At 51.3% G+C, this 18441-nt stretch overlaps 1 long non-coding RNA gene across 5 annotated transcripts; it reads left to right on the top strand.

Moving 5' to 3' along the window:
- The first annotated feature begins 239 nt into the window (after nucleotides 1-239).
- Nucleotides 240-12995, top strand: LOC123382207. Of its 5 annotated transcripts, none has more exons than XR_006590248.1 (5): nucleotides 240-1065; nucleotides 4022-4247; nucleotides 6618-6768; nucleotides 9189-9266; nucleotides 12558-12995. It is a non-coding gene; the product is annotated as an uncharacterized LOC123382207 (long non-coding RNA). The 5 variants fall into 5 exon arrangements; XR_006590253.1 differs by having other exon boundaries at nucleotides 241-1065; nucleotides 6618-6708; XR_006590262.1 differs by lacking the exon at nucleotides 6618-6768 and having other exon boundaries at nucleotides 242-1065.
- The last annotated feature ends 5446 nt before the right edge of the window (nucleotides 12996-18441 follow it).

Genomic DNA, 18441 nt, shown 5'->3' with positions numbered 1-18441 from the left:
CGACAGGCAGACAGCAGCAACAAGAGAGCAGAATGTGGAACCTGTCTGTCCTCTGCGCCAGGACCCGGAGATGCAGGCGGACCAGGATTAAACCAGCTCGTCGGTAACAGCTCTGTGCTCCCCGCCAGGGCCACGGGCCGTGTGACTTCCCCGCCTCTGGACCAGTGATTTTCTTTTAGGAGACAAATCTCAGCCACTGCTTCTCATGTAAACCATCGGTTGTCCGCCTGTCCCGTTTGAGCGTGTGCTGTTGGCTTGTCACACACCCGGACGCTCTCTACCGGTGACACCAGTCTGCATCGACACGTGCCTGTGCTTTGTCAGACGGATGCTCTCTGAGCCCTGGAAGGTACGGTCGGTGGGTGTCTGCATCATTTCCTTCTCTGGGCAAAACAGAACACCAACACGAAGAAAACTCCAGAACAGGATGTGGCCTTAAAGGGCACCCACCGAGAGCTGTTTCCCCAGTTACTTAGCCTTGAAGCCTGCCCGCTCGGGAGGAGGATTGAAGTGGTCAGTCCATCCCAGCTCTGCTATTCGTTGGCGGGGTCACGTTGGGCCAGTTACTTACCTCCTCTGGGCCTCGGCTTTGTCAGCTGCCAGACTGAGGTGATGACGACACCCACACAGAGGCCGTGTGCGGCACTCTCTCTGACGGTTCTCGAACGCGGATCGCGGCGTCTGGGTTTGTCTGGCAGTGACCCTGGCTTTTCCTCCGTTCACCCCAGCGTTCAATCCGGGCGCAAAAGACCTCTCCGGGACACTGTCCTTGAGAGGTTGGGGTCAGGCCTCCAAACCCACATCTTTCCGTGAGAGAGGTCTCGTTCACCCCTGCCCCTAACCGCCTCGGACCTTATTTGCTTTTTCAAGCCGGACGGCATGAACATGAGATTAGATGGCAACCGGCCAAGCAGCGCGCCGTCTGAGGCACACCCACGGCCCGGGAGCATCGAGAACACGCAAAGCCCAAGGACTCTCGGCAGATATTTATTAAATGCATCACGCTGATGGCACAGGGCTTGACTGCAGCTCTCTCTAGAAAAATCGTTATTATTTCCCCAGCCGGTAAGTCGGCGTGTGTTTATCTTCCGCGTATTTTTTAACCAAGATACGTTACGGTTTCCCTTTATGGTGGTTAATGCTCAGCATGCCAATTACTTCGGATTTATTCTGTTTGACATCATCTCCTAAATTGGATTTTTGCCTCTTTGCGCCCTGATAACTCATCCAGGCATCCACTTTATTGCTTCTGTTCGTAATACCTGAAGCCGCGCGCTTATTAGTTATTCAGACCATTCCTTGGCGTCCCCGTTTCTGTGCAAGGAGCTGGCACAGATCTTCTTGGGCTGGTGGGACGGGTGCCCTATCTTGCCTTCCTGGCTACAAGGTCCTCTCCGCTGACCAAGACTGTGCCTGGAGGCTACGGTTCCCGGGCAAGCCGACGTTGTCTGCTGTTGGGGACAAGTTTCCACCACTCAGCAAGGCTGGTCCTACTGTTCCAGGATACATCTCTCGGCCGGTGCGGTTGCCTCCCGGGTGGGCTCTTCCACTTCCCGGATGTCTCCCCCAAGCCAGGTTGTCTTTCGGGGTCGCGAGGCCACGCAGAACCTGGGCAGGTGCACCAGCACCCCTGACAAGAGGCAGCCTGTAGGGGGACGAGCGCGGATCCCTGAGCCAGGCGTCGGCCTTCTGACTCAGGGCGAGCGACCTGGCCTTCTCGGCTCCATTTCCTCCCCCAGCAAAATGAGGGTAATAAAGAGAACCTACCTCAAAAGGCGGATGACACATTAGAGATAATTATGCTAGGTCTGGGTCTATGCCGACTAAGCCTTATGTAAGCCCCTAAATCAACAACCCTTGGCATTTCCAAAGCATGAGTTGTGTGGCCCTTCCCTCTCCACCAAATGCTTTTCCAGCTGACTCAGGTCATGCCCCAGCAGGGACCCTCAGGTCCTCATGAACGGCACCCCAGCCATGGTGTCGGGCATGCCTTTGCATCTGCCTTAGCCTACTTTGGTGGGATGGGACACGTAGACCACGGGTGCTGGTCTCGAAGCCTCAAGGACCCCCAAAACTGAGGCCATAGAAGAAACCCAAAGATCAAGGCTGGTGAGGGCACAGATCCACCTCCCGTGGCCCCTAAACTTGGGGCCCGGTGGAGCCTGTTGTGGTCATGCTCTGGATGGCAAGGGGGCACTTCTCTCCGCTTCCATTGGCCATTTCATTGTGCCTCTTCCACTGAGGCTACGTTCAGGGTGGGCAGGCAGATGACAGGTGATGGATCCCAGAAGGTCTTTGAACCCGACCTGCTCCTCCCCGCCACCACCCCCTGCCCAACCCCGGCCAGCCCCAGCCCATCCATCCACTGTTTTAACCACTCCAACTCTAGCACCTACAATTCCCCAGGCATCATGCTGGGCCCTGGGGATACAGTGGTGAACAAAATCAGGGCAGTCCCTGGCCTCGTGTTGCTCACAGGCTGGTAGGGGACAGTTGTAAGCCACTGCAGTAAATGCTCCGACAAGGACGCATAGGGCGCTCTGTCTTGGGGTACTGGGTACCCGTGAGGTCAGGAAAGGCTTCCCAGAGGCTCCAAACTTGGCCAGCAGCTCTCTCACCTCTGGGAGGCCCTCTTTCCAGAAGCCTCCTCAAACAGACTCCCCACAGGGCACTCCACGGGTCGCGCAGGCAAGTCAGACAGCCCTCCATCCTGGGGATGCCCCACGCGGGCTTGAACTGGGAGCCTGACGCACCCAAGCAACGTGCCCAGCACCCGCCTGGCCCACAGCAAGTCAGTGAAAGGAAAAGGGAACTTTTTTAATCCTTCCAGGCTTTTAGCCAAAGAGAGGGGCTTATCTGAGTCGGGTAGTCATTTACCAAACACTCCTTCTTCCATGGACTCAGCAGAGGTGCGGGTTACTGACAGAAGTCACATGACAGCGGACCCTGGACACCTGCAGGGACACACTTCCCTTGAGACCCCTGGGCTTCCCATAAGGGCTTATGAATCTCCGCCCGCGGTGATTTCTTGCAGCTTTATTTTGCTGACGAAATAGCGGTAACTTGCCTTTCCCGTAGCAAGGAGGTTTTCTTTCTTTCCCTCCTCTTCCTCTCATTTGCCTCTGTGTGTTTTCCTGTCCGCCAACATCCGCTTCTCTCTTGGCCCCAAAGTAAAGCAAATTAACCGGGACGAAAATGCTCTGTGAAGAGGCATCCTCATCCAGCAGCAGCTCCCAGCAAAGGGAAATTTGCATCTCTTCAATCCCTCCCAATTGTCCATTTCCTTTCTCCTCCCCATCTTGAACATAATGGCTGCGCGAGGAGTTTCTCCCCAGATGAGACTCTGAAGCAGCCAAGGGGCCAGTAATGACTCAGCCTTCTTTCCCAGACTCGCGGGTATTGGTGATCGTCGGCCGAACAGTCCCGAGAGGTGAGGGAAAAGAGCGGACGGGTGGGCCTGAGTGATGTTCCCCCCAGAGCGTGTGGTCGCGCCGTTATCTATCGCTTTGCTGTTGGATATTTACTACCCACTTATAGTGCGTTTGGTGGGAAGTGGAGGCACGGAAAGTTCAAAATCAATCCTGAGAACAATGCTTTCTCCAACTTGCAGCTTGTGGTTGAGGTTTGGTTGCACGTGCATTTACAGGCGGTGAAGGTAAGCGGCTGGATCAAATAGCCGGGCTTGGAACCTGCCTCCCTAGAGGGCAGCTCCCCCCCCTCCCTGCCCCCCATCAAACGGAGGTCACAGACTTGCCCCGCCCACCCCCACCTGCTAAAACTGGAGCCCGCCTAGCCGTTACCATGGTAACGTTAGGATCCACTGCATTTTTTTTTTTAATGGGTGACTTTTTAGTGCCAGTCACTGCCTCCAGTTCAGACCCATCCCAAGCTGCAGACCTGGAGACAGAGTTGCTTCCTGGGCATCTGTCTCTTCATGGGGTCACCCAGTCACCTCAAACTCAACCCGTCTGAAGCTGACCGAGAACGTTCCCCGCTAGAACCTACCTGTGCCTCCTTCCAGCCTCTCGTCGCCTTCAAGCACGATGGAGTTGGATAGACGGCACGCCTGCTCAGCTTCTAGAAAGGAAGACGGGAATTAGGTTAGCGGAACAGCAACGTTTAAGAGAAGGCCAGCGAGGACTAAGGGCGCGGTGCCCTTCAAACATTCGCGTTGGCTGCTTGCGGGAAAGCCAAAGTCATTCAAGGAAAAGCCATTCGCTCATCATGGAGAAGTGTCCACGGCCATGGTGAGCCCCGAGAGCTGGGTCACACAGGAACTGTGGGCAGCTACCCGCAGGGAGTGACATGGCCAGAGTGAGTCCCTTTCTCACCGACCTGCCGGCAGATGGAAGTGCAGAGAGTGAAAGATGGAGGGGGGCGGGGGGGGGGGGGTACGGGGAGCGAAAGCTGTTCTGGAGACTTCCAAAATGGGAGCGGCTGGCCCTTGGGAATTCTGTCAGCAATGGCCTCAGGACCATCCCTGCCTGGTCTGATGACCTCCCACCTGCCCCCCTGCACTATTGAGCTGTCTATACCAGAGCCCCGGAAACGCCCCCACAACTGTGACCCCAGCCCAAACCCGGCCCTGGATGCGGAGCCAAATGCCTTCCACCCTCCTTGGCTCTCCTTCTGATCGGCACTGGAGCTCTTCAGTCCCCCCCTGCTGGCCCACGGCGCCATCATAATCTCGAGGGATGCTTTTATCTACCCACCCTGGTAGTTGCTTTTCCTGTTAGCCTTACCCTCCTGAAACAATGCATTTAGAGAGAAATGCAGAATCGAAAGCTATGCATGTAGCATCCAGAGCAAAGCTGCCTGAGGCCTGAGCTGGAAGGATCACCTCAAAGCCAGCTGCCCTCTGATATTTAGAAGTTTCCTTCCGAACGGACAGCTGCCCCCCCCCCCCAGCCCCGCACCTACTGGTGAGCACAGCCACGGAGGCACTGGGCTTTCCTGCCACCCGGTGAGCAGAGGTTGGCCTCCCGGGGGTCCAGACAGGCAGGGCCCCCGGCAGCAATTTTGATGGCGTGGAGGCAGCAGGGGCAGGGTGACGAGAACCAGCCCAAGTTCACGGTGGCCTTTTGACGGTGACCTAGATGTACAATCATGAAGCTAGAGGCTGGCTGCCTGCTCTTCAAGGGCTGAAAGACCTGTCCCGGGGTGTGACCCGATTCATAAGCCGCTTTCCATGTGGCACTGATTCTGTAAGCAAGCTAGTATCCTCTATGGGGCGCCTTTCTGACGAAACTCACTTGGGAGGATTCTGTCCTCTGCAAGTCCACCCTGAACCCAGACTCAGGGTCTGCAAACCGCCAAGCTCTTGTGTGCATGGCATTGCAAAGAAGAGATTTTAGGGGAAAAGGAATTACGTACACAGTGGTGTCTGTGCGTGCGTGTGTGTGCGTGTGTGCGAGCGTAGTTTAGAAAATCACTTGTTACACGACAAACATATATGAGCCTTCAAAAAGACATTTTGTTTGAAGATAGTCATTATACAGTAGATGACTCAGTCAACACCACGTCCAAGTGATGGAAATTACCATCCCCACTGAGGCGCGACAGACATCGTGTGCCCTCGGCTGCGAGACTTTGGGAAGGACATAATGTCATTTTTTCCATCGCCAGTGGGGGATTCACAGCTTCGATCCGATCATGAGGAAACACCAAACAAACCCCAAAGAAGTGGCATTCTATTTACGAGGTGGGGAGGGAGGCGCTGATGAGGAATTGAATTCCTTAAAAATGTTGCTGTCATGGGTGGCTCAGTCGGCTGAGTGTCCGACTCTTGACCTCCGCTCAGGTCTTGATCTCAGGGTCGTAAGTTCAAGCCCCGCCTGGGGCTCTGCGGTGGCTGTGCCGCCTACTTAAAACAAAATGTTGCTGTCATAAAAGATAAAGGCCGAGGAAATGTTCCAGATTAAAAGAAGCTAAAGAGACATCACAACTAAACAGAATACCTGATCCTAGGCTGGAGCCTGGCCTGGAGTAAAGCCCATTATAGGTATATATATATTTTTTAATGTTTATTTATTTCTGAGAGACAGAGCGCAAGGCAGGGAGGGGCAGAGAGAGAGGGAGACACAGAATCGGAAGCAGGCTCCAGGCTCTGAGCCATCAGCACAGAGCCCGATGCGGGGCCCAAACCCGCAAACTGCAAATCATGACCTGAGCCGAAGTCGGTCGCCTAACCGACTGAGCCACCCAGGAGCCCCTGGAGTAAAGTACATTATTGAGCCAACTGACAAAATTTGGGAGATGAACAGTAGACTGAGTTAAAAGTATGAACCTGACGATTCTGGGTTTGTGTAAATGAATATCCTCGTTCTTGGAAAACACATTGAAGTATTCCAGAGCAAAGGTCCTTGGTGTTATGTAGCTTACTCCCAATGGGTTCTGAAAAAAATTGAGAGAGAGGAAGAAAGAAGGGAGCAGGGGGACAAAGAAAATAGGACAGTAAAGCCGATGGGTTAAAATGTTACCAATACGGCGACTCTAAGTAAAAGGTGTGTAAGACATCCTTTGTACTATTCTTATTTTTTGCAGTTTTTCTGTAAACTCGACATTACCTCCAAGTAAAAAGTTAAAACAAATGCCATTTCTCTACCTCTGTATTTTAGATCTCGCCAGAATTAGGATGCCTGCCTCCTCGGGGCCAGGCCAGCTCAAATTCTCTCGGTGGGAAGGAGACAGAGCCACAGACACCCCGGGGTACAGCCCACAGCTCCTGTCCCTCGATGTCCCGTGAGCACACTGCCGAGCAAAGTCCAGGTTGACTCACACCACACCTGTCCTCTGTCTGAAGGGAGCCTTCGAGCACCCAGCCTGTCCTGGACCCCATGGCAGGGGCCACTTTCATTGCCCTGGAAGAGACCACAGCACATCTGTCCACCCCTTGCTGGGCCGTGGGCACAGGGTGGGGGGAGCACAGTGGTTCCGCTCAGTTTCTAAAACTGTCAGGCCTCTGGTACTAATCGTGATCTTCCATTACCCTTTTCAAGAGATTGAGTGACAAGCCTCCTCCTAATTAAAAAAAAAAACATTAACATTTCTTTTATTTCTGAGAGAGAGACACAGTACGAGCAGGGGAGGGGCAGAGAGAGAGAGGGAGACACAGAATCCGAAGTGGGCTCCGGGCTCTGAGCAGTCGGCACGGAGCCTGACGAGGGGCTTGAACTTAGAAATTGCAAGATCGTGAGCTGAGCCGAGGTCGGACGCTTCACCGACTGGGCCACCCGGGCCCCAAACCTCCTCTTTGTTTTAAAGAAACGTAAGACACGAACAAGCAGATTGTTTATCTTAGGACTCTGTGAGGCTTTGTCCCCAGGATGTACATCACTGTTAGGACAGCAGAGGGAATCTTGGGAAAGAAACCCCTGGGGAAAGTGATCCAAAACCAGATGCTGAAAGTAGGTTGAAGGCAGCCAAGTGGGAGGTTCTGGGGACACAACGGTAGACAAGGGAGGTCCAACCGAAGAGCTGGTGTCCCCACAGTTGGGCAGAGCGTGGAGGCCCAGGGCCAGCAGTCACCCCAAGGAAGCCAGTCAGAAGAGGCAAGACTCGGCCACACGTCTAGGGTGAGAAGAGGCAAAGCTGCAGCTCAGAGCCTCGAGGACCCTAGGCCTGCCACACAACAGGGTCCCAACCCTGCTGCAGGATTGGGCCCCAATGTCAGGGTAGAGGGGCTACCAAAAGACCTTGTGCTGAGACCGAGTCCACTAGGACTTTTCCAACTGCAAGGAACAGAACCCCACCATGACCTAGGGGAGCCCAGGATGCTAGGCTATCCGTGGAAGCCAAGAGCAGAGTTGATGCTGGACCCAGGAACCTAAACTGGAAATGGAATCATGGAGGAGCTTCGACACCACCCCCTCGGGTCCTTGTCTCTGCTTCCCTCTGCAATTTGCTTCATTTCTCTCTTTTGGATCCGCTTTCTCTGTCTCTCAGACCCCATAGCTGCAAACGGAAGTGGCCAACAACGTCCACACCACGGTTAGCCTCCCGGAGAAAGAGAGACTGAGTTTTCTGTCAGGCCCGGTGGTAAGCTCCTTTGTGAGAGGATGGCTCAGATTTTGTAGTTTGCCCACGCCGGGGGCTAAGTGACTCTAGAAGGAAGCCTGGTTGCATTGTTAAAAACATGGCAGCCTCTGGGGCGCCTGGGTGGCTCAGTGGGTTGAGCATCCGGCTTTGGCTCAGCTCATGATCTCGCGGTTCGTGGGTTCAAGCCCCGCGTTGGGCTCTGTGCTGGTGGCTGAGAGCCTGGGGCCTGCTTCGGATTCTGTGTCTCCCTCTCTCTCTCTCCGCCGCTCCCCTGCTTCTGCTCTGTCTCTCTCTAAAATAAATAAACATTAAAAAAAAAGGTTTTTAAACATGGCGGCCTCCAGGGATAGATGGATGGATGCATGGACGGATGGATGGATGCATGGATAGGGTATGGGCGTGGCAGTTCCCAAAAAGACTGAGAAGACCACCCAACAGAATACGGTCCAGAGGGGTTCTGCTGAGGCAGGGTGCAGAATTAGGGGACTTTGTTATATGTCTCGGCTTCAGGGCTGCTTCTTTGGGGCTATTCTGACAAAGCCTGAGATGGGTTGTCACTGGGCATGTGATTGATAAAGGGTCTGATTGACAACCAAAGCCCCTAACTCAAGAGACAAATGTGAAGCCCAGGGGTGAGGATTAGGCGCTGACTTCTCTTAGGACCAGGACTTCTTAACATCCCTGCTCTCGCCAGTTAGGTGAACACATCAGGAATGGCCCTGTCGTGTGCTTCCGTGCTCAGCGCTTGGCACTCAGCACTGCCTGGGCTCTCCTGGGAGAGAGTGGGGGGGCTTCTCCCTCTGGGGTGGAAACAGCCTGAGAGGCAGGCAGTGGGCAAGGTTTGCTGGGGGGGAGGGGTTGGAAAGAATCCAGCGAACTGGGGCAGAGAGGAGAGCTGCGCAGGCAAGACCCGTCCCCCCACAGAGTCCAGCCGGGAGAAGGTTCCAGGGAGGCTGGAGGCATGCCTGCAGAGAGCAGGGAGAGCCACACTACCAGGTGGCTCGGCCCCTGTGACCAGCTTTGTCCCCAGCACCCCATTCCCGGGTTGCATCCCTACATTACAAGGGGCAAACGGCTCGGCCCTGAGAGGTAGCCACTCATTCATTCATTCGCCATTGAACTAACATTTTTTAATTCACGTATACATCAAGCTCTGTGCTCTAGCGAGCATTCTGGGATGCAGTCGGATGAGACAGCCACAGAAGCCTTAACACGATCCACACTTTAAGGTAAGGACGAGCAGAGTGCCCGGGAGAAGAGGGGGAGTCCCAGGGGCATCTGGGTGAACTGGGGACAGCTTCGCGGAGGAGGAATTTTGAGCCGAGTTGTGAAAGATGACCCCACAGAGTGTGCTACAGCAGAGCGAACCCTGAATGCGTCTTCAGGATCCCTGGGTTTTTGCCCTGTGTCTGTGACCACGGCGTGGGGGCTAAGTCAAGGCATGAGAAGGGTCAAGGGTGCAGAACATAAGGAGACATCACTGTCGGGGTCATGCAGACGCAGGCTGAGCAGCTCCCTAAGTCGGGAGCCCCAGGGCCCTGGCTTCGCCACCCCTGCCCCAGGCCCCAGCTCGGATTCCACCTCTAGCTTTGTCTTCTTAGCAAGTCACTTCGCGGGCTGGGCTCTGCTTCTTCATCGAAAGGCCCTGGGCTGGCTCGGGAGGTGGAGGGAGGACCCCCCTCTCTCTCAAAGAGCCCATGATCGTTCCTCCCCAGGGTGGCAGGTGCATTAGCGGACCTCATTGCGGAGTCCCAGGTAGGTGCCCAAAGAACTGAAGGAGCCCCCCTCACGTCTCGAGCCAGGCCCTGGGGCTCTCTCTTTTCTTTTCTCTTTTTTCTTTTCTCTTTTCTTTTGCTCTCCCTGCTCTTCCTGCTTCCTGGTAGCTTCAGGCTCCCTCCTCCGGGTAGCTCGGGAAGCCCAAGCCACTGCATCCCTGTTCACAGTGAAGGAATTAGATTTCTAATAAGGTTTGTGTCAGAAATGAGCTTCTTAAACACCAGGCTGAGCAGTTCCACATTATAACTGAGGGGAAAAGAGCCTGAAAAACCATTAAGCTCTGTGTTTGGGGAAAGGAAGATGAGCCACGAGAGGAGGCCCTCCCAGGGACTCCGTCTGCAAAATTATTGGTGTGAGACGCGGGGAGGGGGATGGATTTTCTGGCCTCTCCTGTCAAGTAGAAAGAAGGAGGTACTCGGGGCAATGTTTAGGGGTTGGACACCTTGCAATGGCAGCTGGCTTCTGGCCCTGTGGAGCTCAGATCCTTCTATCTGACCGACTACTGAACAATCCATTCGGACGCTCCCACGAGGACCCCAAATTCAACGTGCCCTAAACAGGATGTATCATCCCTTCCAAACCATTACCCGGCCACGCTCCCCACCACGGACCATCTGGTCTCCTAGCAGGAAACCACAGAGTCCCTAGATGTTCTGGACAATCCCCTCGTGCTCATCCAGTGCAACACCTGTTGCTGAAGCCCTGAGGTCGACCCCCCGGGGGGTTCACGATGCCCTTGCCTCTGCGTTTTCTCCCCCATTGCCCTCATCACTTCTTGCCTGGATCATGCACTGGCCTCCTAACCCACCCCCCTCTTCAGCCCAGCTCTTTCCCAGACAACCAAACTCATCACCACCCAGATTAAGAGAGAGAGAGAGAGAGCACCGCCCTTTCCTTAGTGGCTCATGCATCCCTCCCTGGACTCCTTCTCGCTCCCCCCGACAAGGACCACGGTCCCGACTCTCACTAGGCTTTTGCATTCTCTCCATACATTCCAGAGTCAGATTCTGGGGTTCTGGAGAACTAATCTGGTTTTTTTTTAATGTTTTTTTTTATTTTTGAGAGAGAGAGAGACAGAGTGTGAGTGGGGGAAGGGCAGAGAGACAGGGAGACACAGAATCAGAAGCAGGTTCCAGGCTCTGAGCTATCAGCACAGAGCTCGATGCAGGGCTCGAACCCACAAAGTGCGAGATCATGACCTGAGCCGAAGTTGGATGCTTAGCCGACCCAGCCACCCAGCTGGGTTTTTTTAATTGAGATTTTATTGACTCTCTAGATTAACTAGAGTGAGATTGACATCTTTAAAACATCAAGTCTCTAATCCACATCTGTTCTTTTTTTTTTTTTAATTTTTTTTTCAACGTTTTTTATTTATTTTTGGGACAGAGAGAGACAGAGCATGAACGAGGGAGGGGCAGAGAGGGAGGGAGACACAGAATCAGAAACAGGCTCCGGGCTCTGAGCCATCAGCCCAGAGCCCGACGCGGGGCTCGAACTCATGGACCGCGAGATCATGACCTGGCCAAAGTCGGACGCTTAACCGACTGCGCCACCCAGGCGCCCCATCTGTTCTTTTTTTTAATGCTTATTTATTTATTTTTGAGAGAGAGAGAGAAGGAGAGAGAGAGTGTGCAAACAGGGGTGGGGCAGAGAGAGAGGGAGAGAGAGAATCCCAAGCAGGCTCAGTGCTGTCAGCACAGAGGCTGATGCAGGGCTTGAACTCATGAACCGTGAGATCATGACCTGAGCTGATACCAAGAGTCGGATGCTTAACTGAGCCACCCAGGCACCCCTCCAAGTCTGTTCTAATCTGTCTGTTCCTCTGGGTCTGCTTTCACACATTTCAATAAAGACCACAGAAGTCTTGTAAACATTTAGTTTTATTTGTTTGGGGGATTTCTATGCCGTCCTCTGTTGCTATTATATCAAAATGTAATTGCTTTTATATTGATCTTGGATCCAGAAGCCTTTCATTTCATTTAATTTAATTTCTGCAGAACCTACATGGTTTTTTGAGCAGCATTACCAAAAGTGTGTTCCTTTATGGGGCGCCTGGGTGGCTCAGTCGGTTAAGCATCGATTTCGGCTCAGGTCACAATCTCACGGTGCGTGAGTTTGAGCCCCGCATCGGGCTCTGTGCTGACAGCTCACAGCCTGGAGCCTGCTTCGGATTCTGTGTCTCCCTTTCTCTCTGCCCCTCCCTTGCTAATGCTCTCTCTCTCACTCTCTCTCAAATAAACATTAAAAAATAATTTAAAAAAAAAGAGAGAGAGATAACAGGATAAAACGAGGCCATGGGGTGCCTGGATGGCTGAGTCGGTTAAGCGTACGACTTTGGCTCAGGCTCCGATCTCACGGTTCATGGTTTGAGCCCTGCCTCAGGCTCTCCGTGTGGGGCCCATTCAGATCCTCTGTCCCCCTCTCTGTACCCCTTCCCCACTTGTGCTCTCTCATAAAAATAAACAAACATTAAAAATAATAGTAATAAAAACAAAGCCGTGACATTCTGGAGGCAGTTTACAGATTACCCACACGGGCATTTTGCCTTTTGACCTCTCCCTCCTATCCCCCTTGGGACCTTGCCACTGCTGTTAGGCGTGTTTTCTAGAAGGCAGGAAGAGAACGATTTTATTTTCCACAAGCACCCCTGGTAAGCATTTAGAAAAAGGTAAAAGTTCAAACTTGCCTAAAGTGGGGATTTGGAGCAAGCTTTTAATGCCAATTAATTCCCTGTGTTTTTCCAGATGAATTCCTCTGCAGCCTTTGGTGACAGCGCTCTGTCCGTGTGAATGTAGCACCGGACAGGGGGGAGCGGTGTCCAGCCAGAAGCTTCAGGAACTCCCGCTCGGGCTAGGAGTTCACGTCAAGTATGTTGGGTGTATCCCCCCAGATGTCGTACTCCAGTTACCTCCTAGAAGAGAAAAAATATTGGGCGAATCAAAGTACCTGACTTGGAAACCTGATTGTTTTCCCTCCTTTTATCTGTTTCTTGGGGGAAATCTTAAGCAGGTCCCACACTCAGCTCAGAGCCCAACACAGGGCTCAATCTCAGGAACCGTGAGATCATGACCTGAGCCTAAATCAAGAGTCAGATGTTTAACCAACGGACCCATCCAGGAGCTCCAGGAGAAAGAATTCTTTAAAAAAAAAAAAAAAATCCATGACTAACCCCCAAGCAGCTACGTTCTAGAACAAGCACATCCAGTATAATACGCCTGATAAGCTATAGCGTTAGACCCTGACTCGCTAGCCTCAGCCAGCGTCCCGGGCTCAAGCACCAGAGAATTCCTCGCAGAGGCTCTCGAGTCACCTCTGCTGTGTTGTGTTTGCTGTCACCTCCCCGGAACTCAGCGTGTTTTGACTCCATCAGCTTCTAAACCGATGCCTCCCACACCATGCCAGGGCATGGGTATGATCGTTTCCTTCGGATGGGACAAACGTCTGAGGGCACGCTTACACGGGGGCGCCCCATCCTGGAAAACCTACTGCCCCCTGGGGGTCCCCGGAAGCAGCTGACACTTACCACAACAGCAGGGGCTCCTGGTTAGAGCCCCACCTAACCCTCACTTGCTCATCAGACCAGCGACGCGACGCGACGGAGGAGGGATCGTGGTGGCCTCCCACCTCTGGCCTCCCACCTCGCCTTCACTTTAGTCGCCCCAAGTGATTAACAGATTAACCCTCCCCTCCAAATAAGATAAGGAAGGGGATCTGAAGGGTTTTGCGAGGATGTCTGCTCACGGCCGCGCCCCTGCTAACTTCTTTCTTTTCGGTCTAATGAATTGTTTGTCATTCTTTTCCTCCCACTCAAAAATGTTCATGCTCAGGGATTTTGGTTTGTTCGTTTGCTTTGTTTTTTTTATGGTTTCCAGTAAAAACCATGCTTGTCTTCCAGGACAACCTCTCTCCGATGTTTTGCCCCGAAGCCTGCCTCAGCATTTCATTGAGTCAGAAGTGGCTTCTCGTTTTTAAAATAGAGGTTTCTGGTCTTCCTGGACATTCAGAGCTAAGTTCTTCACTAAACCTTAATGAGATTCTGAATCGTGGTTTTCATTTTGCTTGGTTGACTACTTGTGTTGCCGCGATACCGCTCTGAGAGTGTTTACGTCGGTGCAAACCAGAAATGGCTAAGTGCACACAGCAGAGAGGGTAAGTCAGGCAGAGAAGATCTGTACCAGACCGCCGATAGCACTGAAGGGTCGTCAAAAAGTGTGGCTATAAAAAAAAAAAAGAGTGTTCTCAACAATAGCCAAATTATGGAAAGAGCCTAAATGTCCATCAACTGATGAATGAAGAAACTGTCATTTATATACACAATGGAGTACTACGTGGCAATGAGAAAGAATGAAATATGGCCCTTTGTAGCAACGTGGATGGAAATGGAGAGTGTGATGCTAAGCGAAATAAGCCATACAGAGAAAGACAGATACCATATGGTTCCACTCTTATGTGGATCCTGAGAAACTTAACAGAAACCCATGGGGGAGGGGAAGGAAAAAAAAAAAGAGGGTAGAGTGGGCGAGAGCCAAAGCATAAGAGACTCTTAAAAACTGAGAACAAACTGAGGGTTGATGGGGGGTGGGAGGGAGCGGAGGGTGGGTGATGGGTATTGAGGAGGGCGCCTTTTGGGATGAGCACTGGGTGTTGTATGGAAACCAATTTGACAATAAACTTCATATATTGAAAAAAAAGTGTTCATTTTTATTAAAAATTAAGTTAGGTACGCTGATCTCTCTTTTGCAGGTATGTAGGTCATGTACATGTGCTTAAAATGCACAGAAAGGGGGCCTGGGGGACAGTGGTAACAGCTAGGGAGCTAGTGTGGAGGCGGGGAATAAAGGGTTCCTCAAAAGAATAAGAATAAAAATATACTATGATGCAGTAATTCCATTACAGGGTATTTTTACCCAAAGAAAACGCAAACACTAATTCAAAGAGAGATATGCCCCCCTATGTTTTTTGCAGCATTATTTACAACAGCCATGATATGGAAGCAACCTAAGTGTCCACGGATAGATGCGTGGATGAAGAAGGAGAGGTACATGTGAGTGGTATATATCAGTCATAAAAAAAAAAATTAGACCTTGTCACTTATGACAACGTGGATGGACCCAGAAGGCACGCTAAGTGCAGTCAGACAGCGAAAGACAAAAGCCATATGATTTCATTTATATGTGGAATCTACAAGCAAAACAGACCCACAAATACAAAGAACACACCGATGGTTGCCTACGAGGGGAGGGGGGCCGGATATGGACAAAATGGGTAAAGGGAAGTGGGAAGATACAGGCTTCCAGTTATGGGATGAGTAAGTCACAGTGATGAAAGGCACAGCATAAGGCATATAATCAGTGGTATTATCGTTGTGCCGTGTGGGGACAAGTACCAGCTACAGCTGTGTTAGCGCCGTGTAACGTACAGACTTGTCGAATCGCTACGCCGACACTAATGAACAACGTGGGCCAACTGTGCTTCAGGAAAAAATGATCAAGAATATGGGGCACCTGGGGGGCTCAGTCAGTTAAGCACCTGACTCTCGATCTCAGCTCAGGTCATGATCTCACGGTTCGTGGGTTTGAGCCCCGCATTGGGCTCCGAGCTCACAGTATGGAGCCTGCTTGGGATTCCCTCTCTCTGCCCCTCCCATGCTCTTTCTTTCTCTCAAAATAAGTAAATGGATTTTTAAAAACCTATAAAAATAATAATAAAAAGGGGGAAATTTGGACACAGACACAGAGGGAGGACCATGTGAAGACACAGGGAGACCCATCTACAAGCCAGGAACGCCTGAAGCCACGAGACGGCAGAAGAGGAGCACGGAACAGATTCTCCTTCACAGCCGTCAGAATCCTGCCATCACCTGGATCTCAGGCTTACGGTTTCCAAAAGGGGAGACAGTATATTTCTGTTGTTTACGCCGGAAAAAAAAAAAAGGTGGGGGGAGTGAGTTAAATTTCACTTTATTACTTCTATGTCCCTGGATCTATTACAAGAAGAATGAATTACATGAATTACTTAGGTAATCTACATACGTGCGCATGCCTACACACATCAGTCTGTCTGTTTGTATATAAAAGAGAACAGTGACTTTAAACTTTATTACACTTCCGCAAAATTCATAGAGTAGTAGACTCACTCCTAGAGGGCTGAAAATTCTTCCTGAGCTTTAGCTTCTGGGCTTTGGAAGGCTGCCATGATTCTCAACCTCGGATGAATGCTGGAGTCATCAGGAGCTTTCAAATCTCAATGCCCACGCCATAGCCTGGACCAATGAAGTCAGAATCTCTCTAAGAGACACTGGCTCCAGCCTTTTTTAAAGCTCCCCAGGCAGTTTCAGCCTGTGACCAAAGTTGAGAATCAGTCTTACCCGGTAAACCCCTCAAGGGGAGTGTCTATGTCTGGTTTGTATTTCTGTGCTCACAGCACCGAAGTTAGTGACTTCTGTTAATATGGTGAGGAGATCTGGACCGTCCAATATTCTCAGAGGGGGTGAAAATCACAACGACCGGAAACTGAGTAATGTGTTAGAACTAATGCACCCAGATCCATAAGTTCCCATAGACAGCATCATGCCCCTTTGGTGCCTTCAGAACATGCATCTTTACACACACACACACACACACACACACACACTCCTGTGGTGGGTATCTACTCTGAGCCTGGGAATTTGGTGGGGGGGTTTCTTTGGTCAGGTGATATAACCCAGTAGAGCAAAGTGAAAGCCGTCAACCAGCTGTGCATGGACGTCAACAAGACTGTAAACTGAATTTCTAAGTCACGGTTGAGCAGAACGCCCCGTGGGAAGGACCGCTCACCCTCCTCGTGAAATTGATGACATTCTTCCTGAGACATTGCCCGATCTTCTCAGGGCCAGCGAGCTCCTTGGAACTTACCAACAAATCCTCACAAAGGGAGAATTTGGAAATTTGAAGGTCTTCAGATGTATCCGGGGGCTTTTTCTCGCAGATGGTGCCAAAGTCTTCCTCTACGCCCCGCACAGCTGGGGTTGCTGGCTCCGACGGCTTCCTCAAAAACTTTATAGCTTTCAATGTTATTGACGCTTGGCCCTATCAGGTCTGTTACAAGGGAGTTAATGCTGAGGGCAGAGGGTCCATTTTCATTGGGCAGCACGTCCGGAATTACTCATGCTTGATATGGCCCTCTGAGCAGCTCAGGTGGTTATATTAACTGCCCAGCTGTCCGTCTTTTGATGACAAGACCTCAGGGATAGAATGTCGGTGTATGAGTGGATTATAACTCTGTTATAAATATCCCTATAATATAGTAATGAGGTACTTTAAAAAAGAATCTACATACAGGGCGCCTAGGTGGCTCAGGCGGTTAAGCGTCCAACTTCGGCTCATGTCATGTTCTCGCGGTTTGTGAGTTCGAGCCCCACGTCGGGCTCTGTGCTGACCTGGCAGCCGGCAGCTTGCTTCAAATTCTGTGTCTCCCTCTCTTTCTCTGCCCTTCCCCGGCTCACACTCCATCTCTCTCTCTCTCTCTCTCTCTCTCTCAAACAAATAAACATTAAAAATATTTTTTAATATCTGCATGACGCTCTACCTTGAGTCTTTCTTTAACAGGTATGAAATCTCTGCAACATTATTCCATTTCAAATCTTCTTAGGGTGCTATTGCTTTTTTTAAAAATCCCCTCAGGCCATAGCTCCACAACAGATTTTGTGAAATCCTGTTACTTGTAGAACCTCTAAAATCAACGATCTTAATGTATTTTTAAAAAATCAAGAGGCTCCTAATTATTTGCAAGGGTGTCTGCATTTTACATCACTTAGGAGCACATGTATTTCATGAGTTGACCGTTCCAAATGTAGAATAAATAATGGTATTAAGTCCCTCTATTTTGAAGACAAACTACATTAAATCAGCTATGTAAATTCTGGTATTATGAGTCAGATGATTTCCTCCAGAACACTCTAAAAGTTGCAAACTTTTCATCAAGACAGAAACCAAAAGAGAGAGAGAAATTGAAACTGGGGGAACACTATGGTCCTTTTGGCGTGTCCCTGTTTAGGATGACATTTCAGAGCCCATCCCTGCTGGCCCGGCCACACAATCGTGTTTGTTCACGTCAGCTCTGGCCCCGATCTGCTTCGTGTAAGGCACACACTTCCTGCTTCGTTCATTCATTGGTTACGTCATTCCGGTTAGAGTGGTTTCTAGAAGTTGTAATAAAACACGTCTTCCCTTCCCTCCTGGTTCTCTCCATTGGAGTCCAGCCTGCTTGCCCCTCCCCCCCCCTCCACTGCCCTCCTTCCCTGGCTTCAGAAATCCTGGGAGAGGCTGAACAGGTATCAGTATCAGGGGCCCAGGATGGGAGAAACCCCTGTGCTCAACGATGGGTGAACTCTACGGCCAGCAATCTGCACACGGGCTGCCTCCTTACTTAGAGCCTACATCACTCTGCCTTCCATAAAGACGCCACTCAACAGACACTGGATAAGTAAATGAAGGAAGAAAAAGCCAGCAGCAAATCGTGACTTTGTGCTCGTGGGCACAATTATGGGTGAACAGCCCAAATTCTCTTGGTTCTGATGGCTCAAGCAGTATCTCTTACTGTGGCCCCACTTCTCCCCCAAGGAGAAGATCCAAGATGGCGACCAGTCCC

The sequence above is a fragment of the Felis catus genome, chromosome A1 (assembly GCF_018350175.1).
Source record: "Felis catus isolate Fca126 chromosome A1, F.catus_Fca126_mat1.0, whole genome shotgun sequence".
NCBI classification, from domain to species: Eukaryota; Metazoa; Chordata; class Mammalia; order Carnivora; family Felidae; genus Felis; species Felis catus.
Note: the sequence above shows the minus strand (reverse complement) of the source record. Positions and strands in the feature narration are given on the sequence as shown.